At 45.9% G+C, this 23,532-nt stretch overlaps 1 protein-coding gene across 1 annotated transcript in view; it reads left to right on the forward strand.

Moving 5' to 3' along the window:
- Positions 1 to 6,919: 6,919 nt before the first annotated feature.
- LOC121872159 (rho GTPase-activating protein 32-like) overlaps positions 6,920 to 23,532 on the forward strand; it is a gene marked incomplete at its 3' end in the record, with an annotated part of 107,721 nt that continues 91,108 nt past the window's right edge. The window contains 1 exon segment of the mRNA XM_042374837.1: positions 6,920 to 7,159.

A 23,532-nucleotide genomic window follows, 5' to 3' on the forward strand; every position in this document is an offset into this window, starting at 1 on the left:
TTGTAATGTCCCCTTTGTTTAACCTGACTTCCATTTATACACCTCTATCATGTCGCCCCTCACTCTACGTCTCTCAGTGCAAATTAAGATCTTTAACCTGTCTCTGTACTCAAGGTTCCTAATGCCCGGGATTATTCTTGTCATTCTCCTCTGGATTCTTTCCAATGATTCTATATCCATTCTGTAATAGGTTACCAGAACTGAACTGCGTAATCCAGGTGAGGTCTCACAAGCGCTAGATATAATTTTAAGATGACCTCGCTAGTCTTGTAACTAACACTCCTTTGTATGAACCCAAGTACTTTGTTAGCCTTGTTACGAGCAAAAACACATTGTTTACTTGGCTTAAGATCCTACTTATCATTACTCCTAAATCTCTCTCGCAGTTGGATTCCACAATGGCATCGTTGTTCATCTGGTAACTGGTTTCCCTGTTTACATCTCCTATACTGAGTACTTTACATTTGTCTACATTGAATTTCATCTGCCATTTCTCCGACCATTCGAAAAATTTGTTTAGAGCTTCCTGTAGTTTGCAGAGTCCTCGTCAGATTTAATTACACGTCCTATTTTAGTGTCATCAGCAAATTTACTTATGTTGCTGTCTATGCCGATATCTATGTCGTTTATGTATATAATAAATAATAATGGTCCAAGTACTGAGCCTTGGGGAACTCCACTAGTGACGTTACTCCAATGCGATTTAGTGCCGTTTATGCTCACTCGCTGTTTCCTGTCCCTTAACCACGCCCTAATCCATTTAAGGATATTACCTTTGATGCCATGCGCTTCTACCTTTCTAAAGAAAGAGGAGAAGTTAACAGGAGACAATAAAGCGTGTGGTTGAAGAAACAGGTGATAAAAGAGTGACAATAGAATAGACGTTAATAAAAGTGTGAGTGGCAGCGAGACCAGAACACCCTTAGCAGAGACCACAGTGTGAAAGTTGAGGCGTGAGAGAGAGAGAGAGAGAGAGAGCTTTTCTCTCTCTCTCTCCTTCCTCCTCCTCCTCCTCCCTCCTCCTCCTCCTCCTCCTCCTCCTCCTCCTCCCCTCCTCCTCCTCCTCCTCCTCCTCCTCCTTCTCCTCCCTCCCCTCTCCTTACCTCTCTCCTGCATTTCCTCCTCTTCACCTCTCCCATCTTCTCACCAACCTTCTACCTTCTCTTCCTCCCCCCTCCCTAGGAACCAATAAATGGTAGACTTTTATTCTAATTGGCATCTCCCCTTACTTCAGTCTCCCCCTTTCCTCTTTAACTTCTCTCCCTAATCCCTCACCCTTCCTCCCCCTCACCCCTACCTCCTACCTCACCCCTACCTCCTACCTCACCCCTACTTCACCCTACCTCACCCTCAAAACATCAATGACACAGGAGGTAGAAATATCCCTTTACCTCGTCTCCCGTACATTCTCAAGAGACGCTGACCACCTCCACAAGTCCCCTTTTAAGTTACTAAATAAGACAAGTCGACCAGGGGGACTCACTGTGTGTTGGCTCAGGTGGGGTGACTTAAGTAAACGTTTGAGGCTTGTTTGTGTACAGCTTAATGGGTTTTACTTTGAAGTTTGTTTGTGAAGATTATTGGGTTTACTTTGAAGTTTGTTTGTTGTTTAAAGCTTATTGGGTTTACTTTGAAGTTTGTTTGTTGTGTAAAGCTTAGTGAGTTTGCAAAGACGTTTGAATTGGGGGGGGCGGGGAATGTTGTAGTGGTAATTAAGGGAAGGAATGAGAGTAGGTATGAAGAGAGAGAGAGAGAGAGAGAGAGAATGGTTGTATAGAGGAGGTATACCCGTGATAGGGGTGATGGGTGGGTGATGGGGAACTATTTCAGGTATGAGGGGGGACAACATCTGCCTATACTGAAAGACGATCCCACAAAACCATAGGGTAGGTGAGGTATTAGATCAGGTCCTACCAGCACCCTCTCTCACGACCAGCTTCTACCAGCACCCTCACTCTCACGCGACCACCTCCTACCAGCACCCTCTCTCACACGACCAGCTTCTACCAGGCGACTAGTTTACTATCGTGTATTTGAAAAGCACAAGCTACTCCATCTACCATCTGCTACCAGGCGACCAGCTCCTACCAGGCGACCAGAAGACGAGTTAGAAGCTACTGGTATACGCTTTCTACCAGCTATGTGTCGACCCTACCAGCCTATACTAACCCAGTTTCGACCTACCAGCCAACCAGCCGGGGCCCAGCAGTTCAAAAAACGCGAGAACTTTCCTTGTATGTAGTGGATTAGTAGATATTAAATGGGAGGTTGAGGGTGGAAAGAAGCGTGCTAGCTAATGCTTACGGAGAAAAGGAAAGTGTGTGTGTGTGTGTGTGTGTGTGTGTGTGTGTGTGTGTGTGTGTGTGTGTGTGTGTGTGTGTGTGTGTGTGTGTGTGTGTGTGTACTGGAGGATGGTGACACTGTCTGGTTTCATAAAGACAGATGACCAACACGCTAGATAATGTATGAAACTCTATTGATAAGAAGCTTTTTCTGGGAGGAAGAGGAGGAGAAGAGGGTGGAAGAGGAGGAAGAGTAGGTGGAGGAGGAAGAGGAGGTAGTGCTGGAAGAAGAGAAGAAGGAAGAGGATCAGATGAGTAAGATCAGAGGAAGTAGGAAGAGAAGGAGGGAAAGGGAGTAGAAGAAGAAGGAAAATGAGAAGAAGCAGGAAGAGAAGCAGGTAAGAGCATATAAGAACATAAGAAAATAAGGAGTCTGCAATAGGCCGGTTGACCTGTGCATGGCAGCTCCTGTCGAGAGTTACTACCACTCTCTATCATCCATGAATCTATCTAGCCTCCTTTTGAAACTTTCCAGCGTTCCAGCACTTACTACAAAGTTGCTAAGCTTGTTCCACTCGTCCACCACCCCATTTGTGAACCAGTTCCTTCCTATCTCCCTCCTAAACCTAAGCTTATCCAACTTAAATCCGTTGCTCCCGAGTCCTATCCTGCTCGTATATTATAAGAACTTTATCTATATCCCCTTTATTGATTCCTTTCACCCACTTTAATACTTGTATCATATCTCCCCGCACTCTTCGTCTTTCTAGGGAATGCAAGTTTAGTTTCTTTAACCTATCCTGATATGGAAGGTTTCTAAGTCCCGGAATCATTTTCGTAATTCTTCGTTGCACCGACTCCAGTGAATTGATATCCATTCTATAATAAGGGCACCAGAACTGAACCGCATAATCGAGGTGCGGCCTGACTTGCGCAAGATATAGTTGCAATAAGACCTCTGCACTCTTATTACTTACACTTCTAGATATAAAACCTAATACTCTGTTTGCCTTATTTCGAACATTAACGCACTGTTTTCTAGGCCGTAGTTCCGGGCTTACAAGTACCCCTCGGTCTCTTTCACAAGTCGACTTCTCTAGGTTGATGTTGTTAAGGCTGTATACATTGACAGTATTTGTTCTTCCAATATTAAGTACGCTGCACTTGCTGGTGTTGAATTTCATTTGCCATTTTTCAGACCACCCCTGCAGTTTATTTAGATCCTCCTGTAATGCATTTGCATCCTGCCCTAAATTAATCTGCCGCCCTATTTTGGTGTCATCCGAAACTTGCTTATGTCACTGCTGATCCCAATATCTAGATCGTTTATGTAGATTATGAACAAGAGTGGGCCTAGTACTGACCCCTGGGGAACCCCACTGGTTACACGGCCCCACTCAGATTTAACACCATCTATAATAATAATAATAATAATAATAATTAACGGTTTATTGAAAAAATTCTGCAGCCCGAAGGCTGAAAATATACATTGGACATAAATCACTTATTACATACATTGGTGGTTTAACAAAAGCCTTCATTAGAGAAAGGTAAAGGAACATACAGTGAACATACAGATTAATGTAGGTGTTGAACAGCAAACTCGTAGTGTAGTAACTCCCTCCCAGATGGTGTTAGGAGGAACTCACGTGGTGTAGTAGTTCCCTCAGATGTTGTTATGAGGGACCTGGCGTGGTGTAGTAATTCCCTCGCTGATGGTGTTATGAGGGGCCTCACGTGGTGTAGTAATTCCTCACAGATGGTGTTATGAGGGGCCTCATCACGTGGTGGTGTAGTAATTCCCTCACAGATGGTGTTATGAGGGGCCTGACGTGGTGTAGTAATTCCCTCACAGATGGTGTTATGAGGGACCTCACGTGGTGTAGTAATTCCGTGGTGTAGTAATTCCCTCACAGGTGTTATGAGTGTGAGTGATGGTGTTATGAGGGACCTCACGTGACGATGGTGTGATGTTGACGTGGTGTAGTAATTCCCTCACATATGGTGTTATGAGGGACATGTGGTGTAGTAATTCCCTCACAGATGGTGTTATATGAGTGAGGTTTGGTCCCAGGCCTTCCTATCGTAGACGGATTAACACATCGGTGGTTGTTGTTGGGTCTCGCGGGGGCCGTTATCACTGGGTACCTGGGACCTCACTGTGTGAAGGTTAACTTGGGTGCGACTGTTACTGTTGAGTTGTTCTCACTGACTTAAGCACTGTTCACCACTGTTCACCTCGGTTTAACACTGGTTCCGTTCCTTTCCTAAATGAAATTGTAACTTCTGGCGAGAACTTGTTGATATTCCGGTGGGGAGGAGGGTTCAGGGGAGGGGGTTGGTATGGGCCAACTTAACAGTTGACCTGGCTGCTCCGAGAGGAGCGCCAGGTACGTCTTGACCCTTCGGTGGTCAAGGATGACCCTCTGTGTTCTATCGGTGAGCCATGATTTTATCCAATTTAAAATTTTCCCCTGGATACAATGAGCTTTAACTTTTCTCAGAATCCTCTGATGCGGTACTCTGTCACATGCTTTGCTGAATTCTAAGTGAATAACATCGTAATTTTCGTCATTATCTACTACCTCGAAGACTTTCCTAAAAAACGTTAGCAGATTTGTTAGACAAGATTTTCCCTTTGTAAACCCATATTGAGAGGGAGAAGCAGAAGGAGGAAGAGGAGCAGAAGCAGGAGGAGGAGAAGAAGCAGGAGGAGGAGAAGAAGCTGGAAGAGGATAAGCAGAAGCAGGAAGAGGAGCAGCAGGAGCAGGAAGAGAAGAAGCAGAAGCAGGAGCAGGAGAAGAAGGAGAAGCAGGAAGAGGAGGAGGTTGAAGGGGTAAGGTGGGCATAGTTCCACTGTCTAAAGGTAAAAATGTAATCATAATATATAGGGCAGGTTCCTGGGGCGGCTGAGAGCGGGACAGAGATAGTAAGACAAATATGAGGTGAGGGAGAGGGAGGTGAGGGAGGTCAGGTCAGGTGAGGGAGAGGGAGGTGAGGGAGAGGGAGGTGAGGGAGGGGGAGGTGAGAGAGAGGTAGAAGAGGGGGGAAGGTAGAGAGAGGTTATCAATAGCAACTTTGTGTTCTCCAAAAAATTTATATAAAGGTCAACTCCTAGGGCTCAGGACTCGCCTTTCTCGCTGTTATTGTTGGGATTTTTTATATAATGGAGTAGAGGAGAAAAAAAATCCTGAAAAATTCCTCTCTTTTTTTTGTGTGTAGGATATTGTACCATAAATCCCAGTAAAATCAGAGCTAAAAAAATCCCTCAGGTGTGACGTCATTCGAGGTAATTGATTTGTTGATTTGTTTACATGAATCAAGTGATCGTTTGATTTGTTTACATTAATCAAGTGGTTGTTTGATTTATTATGATCTGTATTAAATGAAACTTAAGAAGATAAAGAATGATTCAATTTTAAGATGGAATGCAAATTACTGTCGCCTTACACTCCCTCTAGTGACGTTATCGGCTACCCGGGTAAATGTGACGAGTGATGTTGATGTTTGTGTGTCGTGATGTTGTTTGTGTTTACTGATGTTGTCTGCACAGTAGGTCATGTTGTTTGTGTTTACTCCTGGCGATGTTTATGGGCTTCTGTTGTATGTGTTGATGTGTTGATGTTAAGTAAGAAGGTATAAATAATAATAAACGAAATATATACGAGAAGAAATGGAATAAATAAAGACTTAGAGCTAAATAGGAGACATAAGAGAATCATGATAAAAGAAGAAACAGAGAGAATGGACAACAAAGAATGAGAATAAGCAAATGAGACAAATTAACGAATCAGGGAAGATGGGAAAAGCAACGGAGAATAAGACGATGCTAAGAGAGAGGTTAAAGATGACAGAGGATAAGATAATCCATGATAAACACTGGAGATGGGAGAAGAGAAGAGGAAGGAGAGGGAGGGGGGAGGGGAGAGAGGAGGAAGGAGAGGAAGAAAGAACGACAGAGATAGGAGGAAAGAAGAAAGAAAGGAGGAGAGAGGGGAGGAAGGAGAGAAGGACGGAGATAAAGAGAGAGAAAAATGAAAGCGGATAATAGCCTGTAATATTGAGATGACAGGGAGAGGGAGGGAGGATGATAAGTAGAGGGAGAGGAATGATTGAGGAGAGGGAGGGAAGGACGGTTGAGTAGGGGAAAGAGGGGAGGAAGGAAGGAAGGAAGGAAGGTTGGTTGGGAGGGGAGGGAAGGAAGGAAGGATAAGGGAGGGAGGGAGGAAAGGAGAGCTGGTGTATGGGGGGTGTCGAGACGATGAGCTTAGTGAGAATGGAAACTTAAAGGGAGGAATGGACGTGTGGGGAGGAAGGGTAGGGAAGATGTAGGGAGGTAAGAGTGGTGGTGGGGAGGAGTAGGTGACTGTGCAGAGGGTGGGGAGAGGTGGGGAGGAGTAGGGAAATGAGAGAGTGGAGGGGGAGAAAGTGGGATTTAGATGTGGGGATACAGTATGTTGTTGGGGGAGGGTGGGCAGGTAGTTTAGGTGTGGGGTGGGGATTGGGGTGGTAGTTTAAGGTGTGGGATGGGTGCTGGAGGGAGGTCGGCAGGCAGGCAAGCAATATTAGGGGCGGGACGGGTGGTGTTGGGGGCGGTGTGTTGGTCGGGGAGGGTGGGCGGCGTCAGTGTGCGCGTGGCAGGCTGGGTGGCGGGCGGCGGAGGAGGTCGCGTTGTTGTGGGACGCACCACCCGACCAACCACCACCTCGCTCACCGGTCATGTCTAAATATGTTCCCATCAGCTGATTCCCATTCAGGCTGTGTGTTCCTATCAGCTGTTGTGACCTGACGCAAAAAAATACACCAGTGATATAAATCTTTGTTGAGAAAGATAAAGAAGTTTGAGTGGAAATGTGATGTGTGACGGACGTGTTATTGTAGGTACGACCCCGCTACTGAAAACTGTCATTGTTATTGTCATTGTTGTTGTTGTTAGTGATAATCCTGGGAATGGCGGGACTGTGTTTATACAAAGTTCATTGAAAATTAATAAGGAATTTTTAAATGTGATTTTTTTTTAAATATTTTTATGTATTTTATTTTTTTTTATTTATTTTTAACTCAAGAAACTCGGCATAACCAGTTTTAAAGAGACTGTTGACTGTGTGTGTGTGACAGTCAGTTGATGTTGTAACACTCGGGGAAAGTGTGCGTGAACCTCGTTAAATGGAACCAGTGACACTATATTAAAGTGTGTGAAGTACGGTAAGTGGCAACACGCTCAGCCATAAGTGTGTGAACTTGTTGTAGTGAAAACACATTTTAAGTCGTAAGTGTGTGTATTATATCAAGTGTAAACATACTCCACTGTACTTGTGTGAACTTTGTTAAGATGGAAACAGGAGTAAGTGTGTCAGCGTCGTGACTGGGAACACACTCAGCTGCAAGTGTGTGCGACAGATTACCAAGATTAATAGATGCACTCACTAGTTATTATGAGACGCTGTTGAGTGAATAACCATTATGCACTTAATTTTTAGTACGTGACCAGGCATGACAACCCCAGAGTGTAAGGGGGGAGACAATTATAAGTGTGTCCTGGGTAGAGGACACACTCAGTTTGTAAGTGTGTCGAGGAAAGAATGCACTCAGTTATGTGTCCGTAATTCTAGTTAAGTGAGAGAATATTACAGGCGTAAGTGTGTGTGTGTAAAGTTTGAAGGAATGCGTTTTAGTGTAAGGGAGTTTGTGTGTGTCAGTAAAAGAACACCACTACACACGCACACAACGGGTAGCGCCTGTGTAGGTGTAATGAGGAGCAGGTGTAGTGGAGGGAGAGAGAGAGAGAGTCATCTGAGGTAATCACAGTGCAGTACCCAGACACGTCAGCTGACTTACACCACTAATGGCTGCTGTTACCCGAAGCTTTATGATCACACACACACACACACACACACACACACACACACACGGTTCAATATCTTCACAACGAACCCTAAAAAAATTCGATATAATCAGCGAAGAAAATTACCTGGTCGTCATAAGAGCGTAGGATAATAGTACCGCAATTTAATCTCGTATTTGTACTCTGAAGGTCACATAGCCTGGCGGACCCGAACGCCCACGCGAGCGATAGTAGGACCTGTGTCTTTATTGGGTCACACACACACACACACACACACACTGTTCTCACCGGTTTTGTTCAGGTGTGGTCTGGTTTGGTTAGGTTAGGTGTGGTCAGGCTTGGTTGTGTTAGGTTAGGTGTGGCTTGGTGTGTTAGGTTAGGTTGTGGTCAGGCTTGGTTGTGTTAGGTTAGGTTTATCAGGCTTGGTGTGTTAGGTTAGGTGCGGTCAGGCTTGGTTGTGTTAGGTTAGGTGTGGTCAGGCTTGGTTAGGTTAGTTGTGTGGAAACTTGGTTGTGTTAGGTTAGGTGTGGTAGACTTGGTTGGTTAGGTTAGGTGTGGTCAGGCTTGGTTGTGTTAGGTTAAGTGTGGTCAGCTTGCTGGTGTTGGGTTAGGGTGTACTTGGTTAGGTTAGGTGTGGTCAGGCTTGGTTGTATTAGGTTAAGTGTGTCAGGCTTGGTTTGGTTAGGTTAGGTGTGGTCAGGCTTGGTTGTATTAGGTTAAGTGTGGTCAGGCTTGGTTGTGTTAGGTTAGGTGTGGTCAGACTTGGTTAGGTTAGGTGTGGTCAGGCTTTGTTGTATTAGGTTAGGTGTGGTCAGGCTTGGTTGTGTTAGGTTAGGTGTGGTCAGGCTTGGTTAGGTTAGGTTAGGTTAGTTTGGTCACTGGAGGTACAGTGTAATACGTGTTAGTGGACAGTAACTCTCAACACCTTATAGGAGTGTGTCCCACCTTATACCTGACCACGTGTAATTAGTGCACCTGGCTGCCGAATATCAATGGAGAGAGAGAGAGAGAGAGAGAGAGAGAGAGAGAGAGAGAGAGAGAGTCCTTCCTTCCTTCCTTCCTTCCTTCCTACCTGCGTCTCGTCCAGGTATACTTAGTAAGGACCACCTGGCCCACCTCCTCTTCACCCCCCTACAGGAAATTAATGTCACCGTTTCTTCAGGATAGAGTCACGGCCAGAGAGGTTGGGTGTGGGGGTGGCCATTTAACACAGGTAGTAGGGGTGGCCATATAACACAGGTAGTAGGGGTGGTCATTTAACACAGATAGTAGGGGTGGTCATTTAAGACAGGTAGTAGGGGTGGCAATTTAACACAGGTAATAGGGGTGGCAATTTAGCACAGGTAGTGGGGGTGGCCTTAACATAGTGGGGTGGCAATTTAACAGGTAGTGGGGGTGGTCATTAAGACAGTATGGGGGTGGCCATTTAACACAGGTAGTAGGGGTGGCCATATAACACAGGTAGTAGGTACGAGTGGCCATATACAGGTAGTGGGTAGGAGGGCTATATAACACAGGTAGTGGGTAGGAGTGGCCATATAACACAGGTAGTGGGTCGTTTACACAGGTATAGTTGGGTTGGGTGGGGGAGGTGTAGCCGTTAACCTCAGATAGTGGTTGTAGTTGTAGGAATAGTGGTAGTTTTGATAGCGAGTCCTGCATGCTAGTTGTTGTGGTTGTTGTAGAAGTAACTAAGGTGATTGAATGGTGGTAGTTGGTTGGATGTGGTGGTATCCGGGGGCGGTTAGGGGTAGTAGTTGTGGTGATGGTTGTTATGGTAATGGTGGTAGGGTCGTGGTGTTAACGGCTTCCGGATGATGGGAAAAGGTTATAGGAAGGTGGGGGGGTGGTGATTGATTAGGTGTGGCTGATGTTCGTATGTGAGAGAGAGAGAGAGAGAGAGAGAGAGAGAGAGAGAGAGAGAGTCGCTGGCTTTCACTGGTATTGAGAGAAAACAAGCGTGTTTGGGTGTTGAGAGGATGTTGGTCATTGCTTTTACGTGTGTGTGTGTGTGTGTGTGTGTGTGTGTGTACAGTGCGAGACCACCAAGTCATTCACTGTCATTGTAACTTAAGAACTCGAGCGCCATGTTCACACACACACACACACAACAGGAAGGTTATTTATGACGTCATCATCACTACAACCGTGGCTTTCTGGATTAATAACAAGTGGAAGTTGTAAGTAAGTCAAAGACTTCTGTTGGTTGGAGAGAGAAAAGAGAGAGAGAGAGAGAGAGAGAGAGATGCTGTGTAATATATGGGGAGGGAGGGGGGGAGGGTGGAGGCAGGAGGAGGTATAGGAGTAAACATAACGGAGTCCATGGTGTCGAAGTGATGGTAGTGAAGCCTATGAGAAATGATAGTGTATAATGTATCTGTTATGGTGATGATGGTGAAGATAGGAGTGGTGATGGTGATGTCGGTGTGGTAATGGTGATGAAGATGGTGATGGTAGTGGTGTCAGGTGGTGATGGTGGTGGGGGTGACAAGACTGATGGTGGTGGTGACTAGGTTGATGGTGACAAGACTGATGGTGATGGTGATGGTGGTGACTAGGTTGATGGTGTTTAGCCTGATGGGGTTTTTAGTTATGGTGCTTGATATTATAACGAGGGAGGCGCAGAAGGATATATATATATTGCAGAGTTATAAGAAGGGGGAGAGTAAGGTAGGGGTAGGGTAGGGGAGGATAAGGGTAGGTAGGGGGAGGATAGGGAGACCAAGGGAGGGAAGACCAAGGCAGGATAGGGTAGGGTAGGCATTAATGAAGGGGAGAGTATAAAAAAATGTTTAATAACGAATAGAGGGATAGGCAGAATGGACGATCAGAGACGAGGAATTTGTTAGCTTATAATAGAGAAAGGGAAGAGGGAAGGGTAGATAACACAGTATAATAATAACATACCTGGAAAATAGCAGGAAAAACAACTTGGAGTTTATTATACACTTAAGAAAAATTAGAGTCGATGGAATTTCTGCGATTAAAAAAATGACTTGGAAAAACGCGGGAAAATATCTGAAATTATTTTTAAAAACGCGGGAAAATATATGATATAAAGCTTAAAAACGCGTACAAATTTGTGACTTTAAAAATACGCTGGAACATATAGAGAAAAATTATGTGTTACTCAACGAGACTATGTTTAGAATGATCTAATTAGTGCATAGTAAGGACGGAGATACGGTTTCGTGGGATGGAGGAACGGGCGGTGGGATGGAGGAACGGGCCGTGGATGGAGGAACGCCGTGGGATGGAGGAACGCCGGGATGGAGGTACGGGTCGATGGAGGAACGGCCGGATGGAGGAACGGGCCGTGGGATGGAGGAACGGGCCGGGGATGAAGGAACGGGCCGTGAGATGGAGGAACGGGCCTTGGGATGGAGGTACGGGCCGTGGGATGGAGGAACGGGCGGGATGGGGGAACGGGCCGTGGATGGAGGCACAGACCGTAGGAACTAGTGGAACAAGAGGACCTGAGGGAGATTTCCTTACTCCAAGAGGGGAAGTGAAGAGGGAAGATGGAAAGGAAGAAAGTTGAATATCTTGTGAGGGAAGAAGAGGGGAGGAGGGGGGATGAATTTCTGACAAGACGAGGGGAACGAGGAGGAAGGGTACTGTAGGTGTGTGTGTGTGTGTGTGTGTGTGTGTGTGTGTGTGTGTGTGTGTGTGTGTGTGTGTGTGAGTCTTTAACCCTAGGATAAATATGGGTCAGTAACAGCGGTGAGAGTGTACAACCCCTACATAAAGAAGACCCTCTAAATAAATAGGGGTCGTACAAAGGGGAAGAATAAAGAAGAATGTGGGGGGGAGAGAAAGTGGGGAGATAGATCGAGATGGGAGAGAAAGAGGGAGTTTGTATGGTGGGGGAGGGGGTAATTGGAGATGGTGTGGTAGGGATAGGTGAGGTGGGTGTAGGTGGAGAGTGGGGTGGGTGGAGGTGAAGGGGTGAGGCGTAAGTAGAGGTGAAGGGGTGTAGGTGTGGGGTAGGTGAGGTGGGAGGTGGGGTGAGGTGTAGGGTGGGGGTGAAGTGGGTGTAGGTGGGAGGTGAGGTGGGTGTAGGTGGAGGTGGGGGTGAGGTGGGTGTAGGTGGGCACAGTGGTCAACAGTAGCACAGTAATCAGTAGGGTCGTTGTTCGCGTGTGTGCGTCGGGGAAGGGAGAGAGAGGAGGGGAGGGAGAGGTAAGGAAAGGGTTTGACAGCAAGAGAGAAATTTGAGCGCTCATTGGCAATTCACTTCACTTATGACTCTCCTTCCTTCTCCTTCCTGCACATTCTTCTCCCTCCCTCCCTCTCTCTCCACCTCACTCTGCACTCGGGGACTGGGTGAGTGATTGTAAGTGCCTCAGTTAAGGTTGTGGGTGACTTGACGTAAGAGTAGCAGAATGACTCTCAGTGTTGGGGGAGTCTCATACCACCTCGTTCAGCCAGGCAGTGTGTGTGTGTCGAGCTGGGGGAGGGGGGGGCTCTTGACAGCCTTCTTAGGGTAGTTTAGGATGGATAAAGGGTTTTAGGTTTGGATAAGGGATTTTATAGTTACATTGGGGGTTTTAGGATTGGATAAGGGATTTTGTAATTACCTTAGGGGGTTTTAGGATTGATAAGGATTTTGATTACTTAGGGTTTTAGGATTGGATAAGGATTTTATAGTTACATTAGGTTTGGATTGATAAGGATTTTGTAATTACTTTTAGGGAGTTTAGGTTGGATAAGGGATTTTGTAGTGTCTTAAAGGGGTTTTAGTTTTGGGGAAGGATTTTTTTTTACTTAAGGGATTTTAGGGTTGAATAAAGAGATTTGTAGTTTAAAGGGGTTTTAGGTCTGGATAAGGGGTGTTGTATCTTACCTTAATGGTATTTTAGGGTTGAATTAGGGGTATTTTACTCACCTTGATGGAGTTTTGCAGTTGCAGTTGAGGAAGTGAAGGCGATTGAGTGTAGTGCTGTCTCTCTATTGTCCTTAACGATCAGTCAGGAGTGTGGGGCTTATTTTTAATGGGTTTTAAAAATGGGTAATGGGTTATGCAAGTACCTTAAGGAAGATTTAATGCCGGATAATGGAGTTCTTCTCTCTCTCTCTCTCTCTTCTTTCTCCTCTCAGGCATAATCACCTAATAAAATAGATACCTGTATATATGAATTTGTAATTGAAAATGGGGTTCGGATATTTTTCACCCAGCGGAGCCGAGAGAGAGAGAGAGAGAGAGAGAGAGAGAGAGAGAGAGAGAGAGAAGAATATTTTGGGGGTTGTGGTGGGGGGGGGGGGGGGGAGAGAGAGAAGAGAGAGAGAGAGAGGGTATTCTAGACTTGAAGGGTGATTGTGGATGGGGGAGGAAATTGATAGATTAAGAGAGAGGAGGAGAGAGAGAGAGAGAGAGAGAGAGAGAGAGAGGAGAGAGAGAGAGAGAGAGAGAGAGAGAGGAGAGAGAGAGGGGAGGGGAGGATAAATACTGGAGAGAATAGGGAAGGGTATGATAAAGAAAGGAGATAGTAGGGGAGGGGATGATAAAGAAAGGGTGTAGGAGAGAGAGAGAGAGGAGAGAGAGAGAGAGAGAGAGAGAGAGAGAGAGAGAGAGAGAGAAAAGTGGGAGGATAAAAAAGAGAATGAACACCGAAAGAAAGAAGGAAGATGCAACATACAAAAAAAACACAAATTTATAATAAAAATCACTAAGAATGTAAAAAATATAATAATGAATACAGGAATAAAGAAAAAATATAATAAATGAATGAACAGGTAAGATAAGAAGAGGGGTTATAAAATTAGCTTCAGGTATAACGAGACAGGATTGTGGTGATGGTGGTAGTGGTGACAATGATGGTGGTAGTGGGGTAGTGATGAGTGAGGTGGTTTGGCTGTGGGGTGGTTGTAGTGGTGGTGGTGGTGGAGATAGTGGTGGAGGTAGTGTTGGGGGGGGGAGGTGATAGTAATGGTGGTGGAGATAATGTTAGGGAAAGTTATTTTAACCAAAGTAAATTATTTTTGTCACTCAGGTTAAGAAAACTCGACTTCTTCACTATATCTGTCCTTCTCACTGTTTTATTACGTATGTGTGTGTGTGTGTGTTGAGAGTCTTTTGTGTTTGTTTGATTAGAGGAAGTCTTGTGTATGTTTGTTTGTTTGGAGGGGCTCTTTTGTGTGTCTGTGTTTGTTTGGAAGGGTCTGTGTATGTAAGTATGTGTGTGTAAGTATATATATGTGTGTGTGTGTGTGTGTGTGGTCTTTGTGTTTGTTGTTAGGGAAGTCTTGTGTGTTTGTTTGTTTGGAGGGCTTTGTGTGTTGTTTTGTTGAGGGTGTATGTAGATGTGTGTAAGATATATGTGTGTGTGTGTGTGTGTGTGTCAATCCTTCTGTGTTTTTCATTACTTCCATTCAATATTCTCTTCCTATATTTTTTTTTATTTGCTTCTAATACTTTATACACCACTCAGCTTCAGACTTGAACTGAGGGGCTGGGTATTGTCTGTCTGTCTGTCTATCTGTCTCTTTTTCTGGTAATGTGTCCTGTCTGTTTTTTTCTGTTTGTGTCCCTGTCTTTTTTTTTTCTGTTTGTGTGTCCCTGTCTTTTTTTCTGTTTGTGTGTCCCTGTCTTTTTTTCTGTTTGTGTGTCCCTGTCTGTTTTTTTCTGTTTGTGTTCCTGTCTTTTTTTCTGTTTGTGTCCCTGTCTGTTTTTTTTTCTGTTTGTGTGTCCCGTCTTTTTTTTCTGTTGTGTGTCCCTGTTTGTTTTTTTTCTGTTTGTGTCCCTGTCTGTTTTTTTCTGTTTGTGTCCCTGTCTTTTTTTTCTGTTTGTGTGTCCCTGTCTTTTTTCTGTTTGTGTGTCCCTGTCTTTTTCTCTGTTTGTGTCCCTGTCTGTTTTTTTCTGTTTGTGTGTCCCTGTCTTTTTTTTTCTGTTTGTGTGTCCCTGTCTGTTTTTTTCTGTTTGTGTGTCCCTGTCTGTCTGTATCCCTCTCTCTCTACGTTCCTGTTTCTCTCTGTCTACCCGTCCCTCTGTTCCTCCTCCGTCCATTATGTAGGTACAAGGGTAGGATAAGAGAGCTTGTTTCTTAAGAGGGAAATTCTTTTAAAGTTTTGCCTCTTTTGGATTGGTTATAAGTGTTTGGGTGACCACGGACGCCTGGCCTGGATCTGTGTAGCGGTGACTCACATAACGAGTAAAGTGACGAAAAGGGAATCACATAACGAGTAAAGTGACGAAAAGGGAATCACATAACGAGTAAAGTGACGAAAAGGGAATCACATAACGAGTAAAGTGACGAAAAGGGAATCACATAACGAGTAAAGTGACGAAAAGGGAATCACATAACGAGTAAAATGCCACAAATGGGTTCACATAACGAGTAAAAATGACACAAATTGACTCACATAATGAGTAAAAATGCCTCTGTCTGCTTCACTTAACGATACAAATCCTTGGACCTACAGTAAAATGGCGTCGAAATTGCTTTGAGACTCAGCCATAATTAAAGCCTTTCAGGTGGCTCAGATACTAATTATCTCCGTAAGTGGTGTAATTAAAGATTCTCTTACGGACTCGCTTAGATAATGATACAAAGCCGTCGACCTAAAAAAATGGCGTGGGAATTGCACTGCGACTCGACCATAACGGAAACACCTAAAGATTAACCCCTCAAGCTTAATTCACCTTAAAATTAACTCCTCAAGCTTGAGACTTTAATCTTAAGGTAAAATAAGGTTGAAAGGTTAATCTTGAGGGTGAAATGGATGGATAAAGCTTGGAGGGTTAATCTTCAGGTGAAATAAGCTTGGGGGGGTTACTCAGGTGATCTCAATAGCATTCCTGTAACCCCCAAGTTTAAAAGGGTATCGAATGAAGGAAGGAGAGACCCGGGCCAGTAAATTGTACCTCTGTAGGGGTGTGTAAAGGCCCTCTTAATGGCGTCCTTCATCTCGACGTACAACTTAGATCTGTCTGAAGGAGGTAGAGCCACTTACCTGAGAGCCCGCACGTGTTCTGGGTATAATTAGTCCTTTTGGGGGGTACTGTAGAAAATAGAGGGTACACACACACACACACACACACACACACACACACACACACACACACACACACACACACACACACACACTAGGATGGTTCTCTCCCTCAAGAGTAATGACTCAACTCTGCTCTGATTGGATAATAATGTCTGAACCCTAAAAAATGATTGGTTTGTCTCCTTCGTCGATCAAGTGAAAGGCCAATCAGGTAGCGTCATGTACCAGTGGTTGTGGACTATTAGTCGAGGATTGGTAAGAGGGGAAGGTTGATTGGCTTGTTTACCCGGATGTGAAAGGTAAATTGTGTGTGTGTGTGTGTGTGTGTGTGTGTGTGTGTGTGTGTGTGTGTGTGTGTGTGTGTGTTTATAAATTATTAATGTTAGGTAATTGTTTGGTTGGATGTAAACCAGATGATTAGCAGTTGTTTGTGTAGACCATATTGTTGTAGTAATTCCAGTCAGTTGTTTATTTATTTGTTTGTGTAGACATTGTTTACCGAAGAATGTTTTCCGCGATGTACGACTACTTGGCGACGTCTTGCCAGCACTCGGGTAGATGGCAACATATCGGTTGACCGGCGGACGTACGATACTGTTTATCGCTCCACTCTCCTCTCTCTCTCCTTAAATGCAATTACTTTCTGATTCTCCCCTCACCCCTTTAAACGATCCTTCGGCGGGGGGTTATGACCTCACATGCCAGGTTTGATGACTGTACGACCAAAGCTGTTGGGGATATTAGTGTACTCACGGACGGACAGACAAACAGAGATGCATGACTGGCCTTCAACGTATAGTTTAACAGATGCGTTGTGTTATCATGTCTTGTTAGTTATTGAATATCAGCTGTTGTCTGAGTTCCGCCATTCAGAGTAACGTTGCCTGTTGATTATTAGCCATTCAGGGCAATGTTCAGACCACCACCTGTTGATTATTAGCCACTCAGGGCACGTCGTTATCCAGTCATGTTCATTATCTTGTGTCGCTTAGTCCAGAGTCGACTCCATTTCTCTTTGTTGATGATGTTCGCTGGTGTGATTGTTCGCCTCCGTGTTTGTGTTGCTGTTTGTTTGTTTCTGGGCGTGGTAGTGTCCCTCTCTCTCTCTCTCTGTGTAGCATAGGGAAGGCCAGGGTGCAAGAGGGCTAATTCATTATCCTCACTACACACACACACACACACACACACACGCATGCACACACACACACACACGCATGCACACACACACACACACACACACACACACACACACACACACACACACACACGCATGCACACACACACACACATACATCTCCACTTAGCTTCTTCCTTCTCCCATCACCCTGTCCCTCCATCTCCCACCCACTTCCTCCCCATCACCCCATCCACCTCCCTCCCTCCTCGTTCTCCATAGTGATAATGAGGTCTGGCCTCCTTCCTTCCTTCCTCCTCCTCCTCTCCTCCTCTCCTTCCTCCTCTCCTCCTTGAAACTAGCTTTACTTACTCTCACCTTCTATTCCTAATTACCTGGCGATTACCTGTTTCCCTCGGCCTCACCTCCTTCCCTCACCCTCCTTCCTCACCCTCCTCCTTCCTCCCCACCTCCTTCCTCCCACCCTCCTCCTCCTTCCTCCCCACCCTCCTCTTTCCTCCCCCACACTTCTCCTTCCTCCCCACCCTCCTCCTAACCCCATCATCCTCCTTCCCCATCTCCTCCTTCCCCTAGTGATACTCATTCTTCTCATTTTCCTCTCCTTCCTTTTCCTTCTCTTTCCTTTGCCTTTTTATGGTCTTTCCACCCCCTCTTCCCCCCTCTTTCTTCTCTCTTATCTCTCTTCCTTCTTCCCACCCTCCTCCATTTTCTTGTCTCGCCACCACACCAAGCAGCTTTAATCCAAACGTGTCATAGCTCCTTTTACACACACACACACACACACACACACACACACACACACACACACACACACACACACACACACACACACACACACACACACACACACCTCCTACTCACCTGAGAGTTTTATGTACACACAACACTTATCTACCTGTCGAGCACTGAATAGCCTCAAGAGTCTCCCTTGAATGACATAAAGCAGGGCGCTGAGACTTTACCTGTACTCATCCACACACATCTATATATTTTTTTTTTCGTTTTTTAACTTTTCGTTTTTTTTAACTTTTCTTATCGGTTTTTTTTTTGGTTTGTGTTTTACTCGTGATTTTTTTTTATCGTGATTTTATTTATTTTTTGTATTTGTATTTATTTTTTATCAAGCGGCAACAACACAGTGTTTTAGGTTGGGTTTGGTTGGGTTGGTATGGTTGGCTTTGGTTGGGCTGGGTTTGGTTGGTTGGGCTGGGTTTGGTTAGGCTGGGTTTGGTTGGTGGTTTGGTTAGGCTGGGTTTGGTTAGGTTGGGTTTGGTTAGGTTGGGTTTGGTTAGGTTGGTTTGGCTGGGTTAGGTTAGGTTTGGTTTGGTTAGGTTGGGTTTGGTTGGGCTGGGTTTGGTTGGGCTGGGTTTGGTTAGGTTGGGTTTGGTTAGGTTGGAAACAGTCAGTCATTTGGGTAGTTGGTTGACGATATGGGGGATAACTCTAATATAGCCGATCATGGGGGCAGTTGTCTATGGTAGAATTGGGTGTATGGGGTGGAGGAACAAGAACTATCATGGTAGGAACACCGTATGATAGGAAGGGTGTGTGTGTGTGTGGGGGTGGGAGAGAAGCAGAACACAGCTGAGACAAGATGGCCAAGACAGACTCACAAGACCACCACCTCTGAGGGTCAATGGCCAACAGGAAGATGACGATGGAGAAGACTCATAACTTTTTCTGTTCTTGTTTTATCTTTTGGGTGGATGTCCTCTCACCCTGCTGTCGAGAGGTTTGGTAGGTAGGTGGGAATGGGTAGATGGGTGGGGAGATAGGTAGATGGGTGGGGAGATAGGTAGATGGGTGGGGAGGTAGGTAGATGGGTGGGAGATAGGTAGATGGGTGGGAGATGGGTAGATGGGTAAGTAGGTAGGTAGATGGGTGGGGATGTGGGTAGATGGGGAGATAGGTAGATGGGTGGGGAGTTAGGTAGATGGGTGAGGAGATAGGTAGATGGGTGGGGAGGTAGATGGGTGGGGAGATAGGTAGGTGGTTATTTGTCCCGTCCAACACACTTGCTCCTAATTTTCTTCCTATATCTCAGCTGGTATCGTGTGCCACCTGTCCTTCAGCACAGCTTCTCTCTTTCTTGTGAACCATCTGATTTAATGCACCAGCTGCCTTACAAAGCCAGTGCACTACACGCACCAGCTGGTCTCGTGCACAGGTTCAATTACGACGTCAGTGCACTAGAGACACCAGCTGACGTCGTGCACCAGCTGTGGCGTCGTAATTCTGGCTTATTGACAGACGCCTACAATGGGAGGTGGTGGAGAGGGCGGTGGGTGGTGGAGAGGGACGGTGGGTGGTGGAGGACGGTGGGTGGTGGAGGCGGTGGGTGGTGGAGAGAGGGCGGTGGGTGGTGGAGAGGACGGTGGGTGGTGGAGGGCAGGTGCTGGGTGGTGGAGAGGACGGTGGGTGGTGGAGGACGGTGGGTGGTGGAAGGGGGCGGTGGGTGGAGAGAGGGGCGGTGGGTGTTGGTGTAGAGGGCGGTGGGTGGTGGAGAGGGCGGTGGGTGGCACTGTGTTTGTGTGTGGTAGCTAAAGCCTCGACAACTAAGGACTTGTACACACACACACACACACACACACACACACACACACACACACACACACACTAACCAGAAACTCTCAAAATTCATAAGTTGATTCTTGTCTTCACCTCCTGGGAATGTGTGTGTGTGTGTGTGTGTGTGTGTGTGTGTGTGTGTGTGTGTGTGTGTGTGTGTGTGTGTGTGTGTGTGTGTGTGTTTTTCACCCGTTCACTTAAGGTACGGACTAAAGATGGCGCGTCCATTTATAATCCCGAAATCGCACCGAGTCTTTACCGTCCGCCGCTGAGTTTGTCTCATTCCAGGCGAGGGAAGAGAGACGGAAATTACCCAACAAGACTGGTCATAGGACGAGGCGTGGGGGGTCTTTGTGAGTGTCCTGCAGCTTAGAGGTCTTTGGTGTTGAGGTGTACGTGTTTACCGGTACACACACACACACACACACACACACACACACACACACACACACACACACACACACACACACTAGTTGAATAATGAAAAGAAAAACATTCAATTTACTGAAATATATTGAATCATAAAACTAAGATTGAGAGAGATAGATACAATAGGAGGGAGAGATATTTAGTAGAGGTAATGAGAGGGGAGAAAGAGGAAGAGATGGAGGAGAGAGAGAGAGAGAGAGAGATGGAGGAGAAAGAGACTAAGAGAAGAAGACACAAATAAAGGTGAGGAGTAGTGAGGGTCAATGACAGGAGATAATAGACTAAAATTTCTCTTCCTCTGTTCTGTTCCTTCTATTCCTCTCTTCCGTTCCTCATCATCCTCTGTTCTCTTCCTCTCTTCCGTTCCTTCTCTTCCTGTCTTCTCTTCCTGTTTTTCTCTCTTACTGATCCTTCTCTTCCTTTCATCCGTTCCTCCTCTTCCGTTCCTCTTCTTTCTCTCTTTCGTTAAGTCATCATTATCCACACTATATCCTGCTGTTTTTTCCTCCTCGTTCCTGCCGCTCATCCTCACGTGGCGTCTCCTGAGATCACCTTAACTCACTGCTAATGACTCCACTCAACCTGCTGCCTCTGCTCAATCTCACCTAAGTTAATATTTTTTTTCCTCCTGAAGAGTTCCAGGATAGAGAAGTTCCAGTAGGGAGGTGTATTAGATGTCAGAGTGTTCCAGCAGAGTGTTCCAGCAGAAAGGTTCCAGCAGGGAGGTGTTTTAGCGGCAGATAGTTCCAGTAGGGAGGTGTATTAGGTGTCAGAGTGTTCCAGCAGAGTGTTCCAGCAGGGAGTTGTATTAGCGTCAGAGTGTTCCAACAGAAAGGTTCCAGCAGGGAGGTGTATTAGGTGTCAAGAGTTCCAGCACAAGGTCATCCTCGAAAACCTGGTTCCAGGAGACTTAAGGTTCACCCACTCGAGGATTATGAAGAAGATTTGAACCTGAGACTTCGAATGAATTTATTTTCCCGAGAGGATTCGAACCTAAAAAAAAATAAAAAAAAATTTATAAGTTTTTTCGATTAGACTTAAGAGATTCTTCCCGAGGATCATGGGATTCGAACCCGAGTCCTGAGGCAGAGTATTATCTTCTGGATACGTTTAATCAGCTCTGAACCCGCCTGTCGTGACCTGACTGATAGTGTCTTCAGGGTTGTTGTTGTTTTGGCAAGGATGGTTGAAGGCAGCTAATGACCAACCCTTGTTCATCCTTGTTTCCTTAAGCTGATTATAAATTCATCTTCGAAGAAAAAAATTGATATGATTGGGTTGATAAAAGGAATTTGAATCATAGTGAAGGTGGTATAGGAATTATTGATTGTAAAGGTGTATGTATTATATATGACATAGGTGACAGGTGAGGAGTATTGATGACCCCACCCCCCCAGTCCTTCAACCCCCTCCACACTCCATACACCCTAACCAACCACCTCACATCCCCAACACCCATTCCCACACCCCCAACCCCCCATTCCTACACCCTCACCCCACAAACCTCCCACACCACCGTCATGTAACACCCTCTCCCCCACAAGATGAAGAAGACCTTGAGAACGAGGCTATTGATCAACACATCACAAGACTTCGCCTTCACCAACGTCACCACCACCACCCCACCCCACCCCACCACCCCCACCCCACCCCACACCCCACCCCCACCCACCCCACCCCACCCCACACCCCACCCCCACCACCCTCTCGTCCCGTCGCTACTCGTGGACGTCGCCGATAAGGAATTTTTAATTATGAGTGTGGCAGAGCAGTGGTGGTGTAACTTTACGACCGCTGGGATGACTCGTGCTGGTAACACATGTGGCCTGATGAGTGGGAGGCGTTCTTACACACACACACACACACACACACACATTCCCCAAATATGTAACTGTATATTTTCAGCCTTCTGGCTGCCAAGCTCTTTCAATAAACCGTTAATTATTATTATTATTATTATTACACAGAAGGCTACTGACATACGGATTTATTAAAATTCTCTCTCTCTCTCTCTCTCGTCGACCACAGTGGTATGAATCGATGTTGTTCCTCTGACGCTAATTAAGTAATGAGAGATTTTTTGTCATCTTTGGGTGAGGGTTTGGCGAGGAGGTGAAGGGAGAGAGAGAGGGGGATGGTGAGAGAGAGAGAGAGGGTGGAGGGAGGGTTTGGTGAGAGAGAGAGAGAGAGGGAGAATGGGTGAACGATCCTCATAAAATATTAAAAAAAAATACAAGGAAATAATGTTAATAAGTAGGACTCGAATCGTCGTCCTTGAGTTGAAAAATATCAGCGGACCTAAAGTTGACTGCTGGGGAAATTTTATGGTTGATAAGACTTGAGTGTGACCCTGAGATAACAGTGGAGGTATGGAGGTGTGGCCCTGAGATAACAGTGGAGGTGAGTGTGTGTAACAGTGGTGTGGAGGTGTGGCCCTGAGATAACAGTATGGAGAGATAACAGTGGAGGTGTGGAGGTGTGGCCTGAGATAACAGTGGAGGTATGGAGGTGTGACCCTGAGATAACAGTGGAGGTATGGAGTGTGGCCCTGAGATAACAGTGGAGGTGTGGAGTGTGGCCTGAGATAACAATGGAGGTATGGAGTGTGGCCCTGAGATAACAGTGGAGGTGTGGAGTGTGGCCTGAGATAACAGTGGAGGTGTGGAGATGGCCCTGAGATAACAATGGAGGTGTGGGTGTGGCACTGAAACTAAGAGTGGAGTGTGACCTCCTTCCTCCACCTCCAACATCCACCTCTTCCTTCAGCCTCCTCATTCTCAGCCTCTTCCTCCTCAACCTCCTCCTCCTCCAACCCCCACCTTCTCCTCCAACCTCCTCCTCCAACCTCCTCCTCCAGCCTCCACCTCCTCCTCCAGCCTCCACCTTCTCCTCCAATCTCCTCCTCCAGCCTCCACCTCCTCCTTCAGCCTCCTCCTCCTCCCTCCTCCTCCTCCAGCCTCCCACCTCTTCCTCCAACCCCACCTTCTCCTCCAACCTCTTCCTCCAGCCTCCCTCCTCCAACCCTCCAGCCTCCACCTCTTCCTCCAACCCCTACCTTCTCCAACCTCCTCCTCCAGCCTCCACCTCCTCCTTCAGCCTCCACCCAGGATAGTCTGTCCAAGAGTGATGGAACCGTTCATTAAAACTCTCTCGTGTTGATCAGGACGACACACACACACACACACACACACACACACACACATTTATTATTATTATTATTATTATTATTATTATTATTATTATTATTATTATTATTATTATTATTATTATTATTAGAA

This window comes from Homarus americanus, unplaced genomic scaffold, assembly GCF_018991925.1.
Source record: "Homarus americanus isolate GMGI-L3 unplaced genomic scaffold, GMGI_Hamer_2.0 scaffold26019, whole genome shotgun sequence".
Classification (NCBI taxonomy): Eukaryota; Metazoa; Arthropoda; class Malacostraca; order Decapoda; family Nephropidae; genus Homarus; species Homarus americanus.